Genomic DNA, 6,721 nt, shown 5'->3' with positions numbered 1-6,721 from the left:
CCGTCTCAAAAAAAAAAAAAAAAAAAAGAAAGTTTGCTGACCCCATTTAGTGGATCATATGTGAAAAGGATAGATCAGTTTAGTAGAACTCCTGACTTGAAATAAATTTAAATAGAATAGCTATTGGTTATAAAAACCTCAATGTAATATTTAATTATTCTGCCTGGAGGTTGGCTGTCTTGTGTGATGTTAGCAGTCATTGGTGCTTAGTACCTAGACTCATTAATTCATCAGGGGTTGCAAAATGGTGTGCTACTCTAGTATTTCTTTTTCATTTATTAGCTTGGATACTTCTGTATAGAGAAATTTCCTCACATTTTTTGATTCCTTAGTAGTGCAATTCATAGGAAAGGATTCTATTTGGTTACCAATTTTTCAAAAGAATGAATTGGTTCATTAGCATGGTCTACTGGTAATAATTCATTTTTTTTGTTTTGCTTTCAAGTATCATTATGTATTCATAGGTTTAAACATACTTGATGTTTTTCAGTCCACTGCAGTTATTGTCTTTATTGATGCTCATATTGTCCCATCTTTGTTGAAGGAGAGCTCTTAAGGTTGGTGCCCAAGTCCTTTAGAAACAACCTATATGCTTTTTGGTACCTTCCTTGCTACCTTGTGTACTTACTATGACAGAATGTTCCAGACTTATCTTACACATTTACTGCCTAACAATAACAACATTACCACCAATATTATGACTACTAAAATTTTTTAAATTGTTTTTTCAGTTCTTTTTGTCCAAAGGGTATAATCTAATATAGGTAGACAGCCAGATAATATAGTTTTGATATCATTTAAAATTGTTACACTCTATTGTTATACCACCAAGTGAATACTAATTTATACTAAGTTGTTTTTAGGGATTGCTTGTTCAAATTCAATTTAGTTTTACAATAATATAAAATATCTATGTAGTTCCAAATTCAAATCTACAAAATAAGATGTGTTAAAAGAAGTCAAGCTCCACCTTGTTCTCCCCCTTCTCCTATGGGTGATCTTTTGAAAATGTATGGGCTATTCTCCTTTAAAATATATATATATGTAGATAGCAATATATTACATACCAAAGTAATTTTCCTGGTTTTGACCCTGTGTAAGCTGTTACCACTGGAGAAAACTGAGCGAAGGGTACATGGGAGTTCTTTATATTATTTGCATAATTTATGAGTCTTTAAGATATTTTAAAATAAGTATTTTTTGGCGAGGCACAGTGTCTCACACCTCTAATCCCAGCTGTTTGGGAGGCCAAGGTGGAAGTCAGGAGTTCAAGACCAGCCTGGCCAACATGATGAAACCCCGTCTACTAAAAATACAAAAATTAGCTGGGCATGGTGATGCATGCCTGTAATCCCAGCTACTCAGAAAGCTGAGGCAGGAGAATCACTTGAACCCAGTAGGCAGAGGTTGCAGTGAGCCAAGATCACACCACTGCATTCCAGCCTGGTGACAAAGCAAGACTGTCTTTAGTCACATTTAACTGTTTGGATAGAGGTAAGGACAAGACCAACAGTTGATTTTAATCACGTTTTGGTTTTAGCAAGTGAGTGTAACACAGAAGGGAGTAAAAGGCAAGGGAGTTATTATAGTGAGGGATTATGGAATTTCAGCTTTGTGTGGACTTGATTTGGACAAATAAATTGTGATGGTGGAATTGTATTGAGGGGCTGAGATAAGAAGTCAGAGGTGAATGCTTGAAATTGAGATTTGGAGGGTTGTAGTTGAATGTAAGATATAACCATGGGTGTGGTCATTGAGGTGTGGTGGAGAACAAGATTGTTGGAAACAGACAGGTTCAGAAACTGAGAGGCTAGTGTGTTGTATGCATTTTTTTTGGTCTGGATATTGAAGTTGCCAAAAACAATGGTAGAAATAGTGGTAGAGAAAGAAAGCGTAAGATAGTGCCAAAGTTTGTGAATGAAGGAATTGTGGAAGGTTTTTTATACAATTGCCCAAGGAACAGTTGCAGGGAATATAGTCAGTTGGCCTGTGTTTCAGAGGAGTTGGAAATTTTAGGATGGCAAATGGAAGGAAGTCTAGAAACACCGAAGAGCAAGGAGACCTACCTTAGCTCTAGGAGCAGTCATATGAAGGATTGAAGAGAAAAGTGACACCATTTGTGAGAGCTGCAGAGGAAATGGTGTCCTCAGGAGATAGTCTTGTTTACTTAGACAAAAAGGGGAAAAAAATTGGAGTTTAGGATATAAGCAGTTTTCTTTTTTTTTTTTTTTTTTGAGGCGGAGTCTCGCTCTGTCCCCCGGACTGGAGTGCAGTGGCCGGATCTCAGCTCACTGCAAGCTCCACCTCCTGGGTTTACACCATTCTCCTGCCTCAGCCTCCCGAGTAGCTGGGACTACAGGCGCCCGCCACCTCGCCCAGCTAGTTTTTGTATTTTTAGTAGGGACGGGGTTTCACCGTGTTAGCCAGGATGGTCTCGATCTCCTGACCTCGTGATCCGCCCGTCTCGGCCTCCCAAAGTGCTGGGATTACAGGCTTGAGCCACCGCGCCTGGCCGATATAAGCAGTTTTCTAAATGGTAGATTGTGAGTTCCAACAGTGAAAGGGTTTGCTGGAGAAAGGACAGTCATAAAATTGTGTCAGACTTGAAGTCATCTCACAGTGCCATATGGATGTGGGTTTAGGGATAACCTATGAGTTTCGAGGCTTTGTATTTGGTCAGTAGACAGGCATATAAGACATGATGGAGTTAGTCCTATTGGCCTCTGAGGTAAGTGGACAATCTGCTCAAATCCTAGCCTCCTTCCTGGTGCTAGTCTCTTTATAAATAGGGAAGTTTGTAGTGGTGTAGCAGGTAGAATTTGAGAGGGCATATGAGGTTGGGGGCTGTCCTGCCAGAAACAGAGTTCTGTCTGCCCTTTAGTCAGTTTTGCAAAGAGATAATGTTTTGAGACCAAGGGAGGGGCAGTTGTAATAAGCTTTATCATGAATCTCTTTGGGACCATTGAAATTATTTCTCAGCTTGGCTGGTGAGTGCCCCTTAGAGCTGGCTCTACTCTTTGGTGTACTTCTAACATATCTCCATTATTCTTCAAACATTTCCTTTCATTTGGTACAGTAAACATTCCAGGTTTATCTTGTGTCTTCTCCACCCCAGCCCTGGCATTAGCCATTTTTCATAAGAGCCCTGTCTTCTTTAAGTGGAAAATAGTATTTAGAAATCAAGCTTTGGGTGCTAAGTGTAGTACTTCTTGCTTCCGGGGAGTCAGTAGTTCTACTGGGTTCTTTCAGCTGGTAGAACTAGGATCTGTATGTGTGTATACACACATGCATCCATAGACTTACCTATATTTAGAGCTGTATATATATTGAAGACCATGGAATCAAACTGATACTTCTCATTCTATCCAAATACCAAAGAATTTATTCTAGCCTTCTCCCTTTCCATATTATATATATAACTTTCATCATCAATGAGAAACTTTACTGCCATCATCTTTAGGGTATTTACTTAAATCTCCCCTGTAAATCTCCCAGGCATGGTGGCTCATGCCTGTAATCCCAGCACTTTGGGAGGCTGAGGAGGGTGGATCACCTGAGGTCAGGAGTTCAAGACCAGCCTGGTCAACATGGTGAAACCCTGTCTCTACTAAAAATACAAAAATTAGCAGGACATAGTGGCACACACCTGTAGTCCCAGCTACTCAGGAGGCTGAGGCAGGAGAATCACTTGAACCTGAATGGTGGAGGTTGCAGTGAGCCGAGATTACGCCACTATACTCCAGCCTGGGGACAGAGTGAGACTATGTCTTAAAAAAAAAAAAACCTCCCCTGTATGTATCCATGGAGTCTCCAGGCTGCACTGGTCAAAAGCTCAACCTCAGGCATACTGGACCACCCTCTCAGAGAAGGCATAATAGTAGGATGTTACCTGTGGATTTTTCCCAAATTCCCTTTATGATGTTAAGGAAATTCCCTTTTGTCCCTAGTTTGTTCAGCATTTTTATCATAAAAGAATATTGGAGATACTCTTTTGTGTAATGCTCTTCCTTTTTTTTCTTTTTTTTTTCTGTGATTTTTGTTTTTTGGTTTTTTTGAGATGGAGTCTTGTTCTGTCCTCCAGGCTGGAGTGCAGTGGCAAAATCTCAGCTCACTGCAAACTCTGCCTCCCAGGTACAAGTGATTCTCTTGCCTCAGCCTCCCAAGTAGCTGGGATTACAGGCAGGCGCCACCACACCTGGCTAGTTTTTTATGTATTTGGTAGAGACGAGGTTTCACCATGTTGGCCAGGCTGGTCTCAAACTCCTGACCTCAAGTGATCCACCCGCTTCAGCCACCCGAAGTGCTGGCGTGAGCCACTGCGCTCAGTTATGTAATGCTTTTTCTACATCAGTAGAGATGGCCGTGTAGTTTTCTTGTTTCATTCTGTTAATGTGGTGCATTATGCTGGTTGATTTTCTTATGTTGAATCTCCCTTGCATTCCTGGGGTAAATCCCATTTGGTAATAGTGTATAATCCTTTCAGTAGGCTACTTGATTGAGGTTGCTAATATTTTGTTGACAATTTTCACATCTATAGTCATAAGGGATATTGGTTTGTAGGGCTGGATTTTTGTTTGTTTACTGTTTGTTTTGGAGGGTGTGTGCAAAATCCTTTTCTGGTATTTTGATAGTGATGACCTCATAGAATGATTTAGGAAATATTCCCTCTGTTGTGATCTTCTGGAAGAGTTTGAGAATTGGTGTTAATTCTCCTTTAAATGTTTGGTAGAATCTGATCCTTGGCTTTTCTTTGGTGGAAGATTTTTTTTTTTTTGAGACAGAGTCTTACTCTGTCACCCCAGCTGGAGTGCAGTGGCACAATCTCGGCTCACTGTAACCTTCGCCTCCCAGGTTCAAGCGATTCCCCTGCCTCAGCCACCCAAGTAGCTGGGACTACAGGTGCATGACCCCACGCTGGGCTAATTTTTTGTATTTTTTTTTTTTTTTTTAAGTTGAGACAGGGTTTCACTGTGTTAGCCAGGATAGTCTTGATCTCCTGACCTTGTGATCCGCCCACCTCGGCCTTCCAAAGTGCTGAGATTACAGGAGTGAGCCACCACACTTGGCCTGGAAGATGTTTTAATTATAGATTTAATCTCTTTAATTTTTATGGGTTTATTCAGATTTTCTAGTGTTTTTGTAGTGTTAGGTGAGTTCAGTTGGCCCTTTGTATCTTTGGGTTCCACTTCTGTGGATTAAACTACCACATATAAAAATAATCGGGGGAAAAAATTGCGTCTGTACTGAACATGTAACAGACTTTTTGTCATTATTCCTTAAACAATATAGGATAACAACTATTCGCATAACATTTACATTGTATTTGGTATTATAAGTAGTTTAGAGATTATTCTAAATATACAAGATGATGTATATACATTATATGCAGATACTCTACACCATTTTATATCAGGGACTTGAGTATCCTTGGATTTTGGTATTTGCTGCAGGTCCTGGAACCAATCATCTGTGAATACCAAAGGAGAACTGTAGCTTGTGGGTTTCTAGGAATTTGTCCGTTTCCTCTAGGTTATCTGTTTTGTTGGTATATAGTTGCTCATAGTATTTTCTTATAATCTTATTTTTGTAAAATATTGTGATGGCCCCACTTTCATTCCTTATTTTAGTCATATGAATCTTCTTTTTTCCTTGGTCAGTCTATCTAAAGGTTTGTCATTTCGTTAACCTTTTAAAAGAACCAACTTTTGGCTTTGTTGCTTCTGTGTATTATTTTTCTTTTTTTTTTTAAGCAAAAGTAGTTCTGTTTTATTGATGTAAGTATTAGTATAATCACTGAAATACATCCAGAGGGTGCAGCCTTTACAGGAAAAGAGGAAGTCAGCATTAATTTGTTTAAAATACTTAACTGCAAGTGCAAAGTTAAACAACAGGACTCCTATAGATTGTGCATTAAAGGTAAAGTCAAGAGGAAAAATGATGCAGGGAAATAACAGTTTTCTCTTCTTTTTTAAAAAAATTCAATAGGTTTTTGGAAAACAGGTGGTGTTTGGTTGCATGAATAAGTTATTTAGTGGCGATTTCTGAGATTTTGGTGCACCCATCATCCGAGCAGTATACACTGTACCTAATGTGTAGTCTTTTATCTCTCACCCACCTAACACCCTTTCCCCCAAGTCCCCAAAGTCCATTGTATCATTCTCATGCATTTGCATCCTCATAGCTTAGCTCCCGCTCATGAGTGAGAACATATGATGTTTGATTTCCCATTCCTGAGTTATTTCACTGAGAATAATGGTCTCCAGTTCCATCCAGGTTGCTGTGAATGCCATTATTGCATTCCATTTTATAACTGAATAGTATTCCATAGTGTGTGTGTGTGTGTGTGTGTGTGTATATATATATACCAAATTTTTTTATCCACTTGTTGATTGATGGGCATTTGGGCTGGTGCCATATTTTTGCAATTACGAATTGTGCCACTATAAACATGCATGTGCAAGTATCTTTTTTGTATAATAACTTATTTTCCTCTGGGTAGATATCCAGTAGTGGGATTACTGGATCAAATAGTAGATCTACTTTTAGGTGTTTTTTTTTTTTTTTTGAGACGGAGTCTCACTCTGTCACTCAGGCTGGCGTGCAGTAGTGCTATCTCCGCTCACTGCAGGCTCCGCCTTCTGGGTTCATGCCATTCTCCTGCCTCAGCCTCCCAAGTAGCTGGGAATGTAGGCACCTGCCACCACGCCCGGCTAATTTTTTT

At 39.6% G+C, this 6,721-nt stretch overlaps 1 protein-coding gene across 5 annotated transcripts in view; it reads left to right on the top strand.

The window, feature by feature from the left end:
- The window catches only part of HERC4 (HECT and RLD domain containing E3 ubiquitin protein ligase 4), a 153,150-nt gene that overhangs the window by 118,220 nt on the left and 28,209 nt on the right, over positions 1–6,721 (top strand). The gene's annotated exons all lie outside the window — the stretch shown is intronic.

This window comes from Colobus angolensis, unplaced genomic scaffold (assembly GCF_000951035.1).
Source record: "Colobus angolensis palliatus isolate OR3802 unplaced genomic scaffold, Cang.pa_1.0 Scaffold12, whole genome shotgun sequence".
Lineage (NCBI taxonomy): Eukaryota > Metazoa > Chordata > Mammalia > Primates > Cercopithecidae > Colobus > Colobus angolensis.
Note: the sequence above shows the minus strand (reverse complement) of the source record. Positions and strands in the feature narration are given on the sequence as shown.